Consider the following 2,083-nt stretch of genomic DNA (forward strand, 5'->3'; position numbering starts at 1 on the left):
GAAAGAAACATTGTATTAGTTTCTCTCTCTTTTTTTATGTTACTAAGTTGATTATCTAGTATAAAAAAAATTAATTTTCATTTTTCTATAAATCAAATTTTTTATGACAAGCAAATTTTACTCTAACAGAAAAACTTCAGTGAATATCGGGCACTTAATTAAAAAAAAAAGGAAACTCAATGTAGGGAATGTGGCAATTTACATTTTGAAACAGTGTTGGGAATACAGGGTAAAAGTATACCAAGCAATGGCACATAACCTTTATAAAGCATTAATGTAAGTAATACCTGGAGCTAATTTACAATCCAGCAACCTTAAACAACGACTCGCTATCTTTTTTGGAGATTCCTTTTTTTCCCTTTCAAACGGCAGGTACTGAACTTTTATGTTCTTCACCTGGGAAGTGTTGCTCATTTAACGTTACCCAGTGGGCAGCTGTGAACCTAAGTCACGGAGGCGAGCAACATTACCCACGCCACACATACCATAGGGTGGGCCACATTCACACACAACAACGCATAAAGAGAAACTTCCATGCCCAGAGCGGAATTTGAACCCGCAGCCAGTGGCTTCGCAGTCAGGCATGCTAACCGCTCGGCCACCTGGCTGGTTTTTTGTTGTTGTTGTTGTAGTTCATTTACGGCGCACTAGAGATGCACAATGGGCTATTAGCGACGGTCTGGGAAACATCCCTGAGGAAGATCCGAAGACATGCCATCACAATTTTGATCCTCTGCAGAGGGGATGGCACCCCCGCTTCGGTAGCCCGACGACCTGCACGCGAAGTCGAGCACTTTACGGTAGAACAGCTTAACGAGGACCAATAAAGCACACCCTCGGTCCCTACGCAGACTGATCCAAGTGGTCACCCACCCGCACACTGACCGTAGTCAGTGATGCTTGATTTCGGTGATCTGCTGGGACGTTTTTTTTTTTTTTTTTTTGAGATTCTAATCTTGGCTGTAAATTAAATGCAAGCAATTGAAATATAAGCTTTTATTTCCATTTAAATTTGTCACCTGAGCAAAACAAGAATCAAGTTCTTTTTAAATTTTATTTAGAGAATACTAAAAATGAAGCGGGCTGTTAAACGCCGCTGGATTGGAAAATTGCAAATCCGACTGTGACAATCTTAAAAAGCACTCATGCGAGAAACACTTTCTTTAAAGAATACCAACCAAATGTATACAGGAAAATAGTCTTGTTTCTGAAGAAAAATAATTCCTTTAAGAAATTCCGGACAAGTGTAAATCAAACAAACATTTCTGCTTCATTATCGCAATTAATCCAATTATTATTAATTAAAAATGGCTATTTTAATAAGTACTGGTTGTTTTCAACTAAATTTAAAAAAAGAAATGATAATTTCAATTGAATTTTCTTCTTCAAGTTCATGAATATTTTTGAATCGTTCATTTCGTTACCATAAACATATTAACAAAATTCTCCTTTATGAAACTACCATAATTGTATGTTTAGCAAATAAAATGTGTTTGTAAAGAACGTTTTAGATCAATAGAAGAAGAAGGAGAAAAAAAAGTGATGAATGAGAAGCAATTGTGGGGGGAAGGAAATAAGTAGTGTCTCCATATCGTATTATTTTAAGAAATTGGGCAACTGCAAAAAATTGATAAATAAATAGTACGCAGAAAAGCGGACTGAAACATTTAATTAAAACATTCTTATTGTGCGGTAATTGATGCACAATTTGTGGTTAATACCAAAACCCCCTCGAATTTAGTAAACTCCTAGAAATTTGACACAAAAAAAGAGGCAATTAGAGAAACAATTTGCAGGAAATTGGGAAGAAAGCCTCTTTGTTGACTTGCAAATTTTGACAAGCGCCGAGAAATGCGAATTTTTTTTTTGAAATCTAATATCAAATTTTTAAGTTTCAAACAAAGCTTTAAAAAAAAAAAAAATTCTAATGTAGGGAGGCCCTATCCAGCTTATACGTTAATCTGAACTTGATCTAAATTTATTTTATAGATAAAAAATTTTTCACTTCACCTATCTTAAAAATCAAACAGGAAAAAACCTTGGATAAAAACAGTTCTATCATTCTTAAGAAAATAAAGTCATT

Source organism: Parasteatoda tepidariorum, chromosome 3, assembly GCF_982258835.1.
Source record: "Parasteatoda tepidariorum strain Cologne lab strain chromosome 3, Ptep-v5.0, whole genome shotgun sequence".
Lineage (NCBI taxonomy): Eukaryota > Metazoa > Arthropoda > Arachnida > Araneae > Theridiidae > Parasteatoda > Parasteatoda tepidariorum.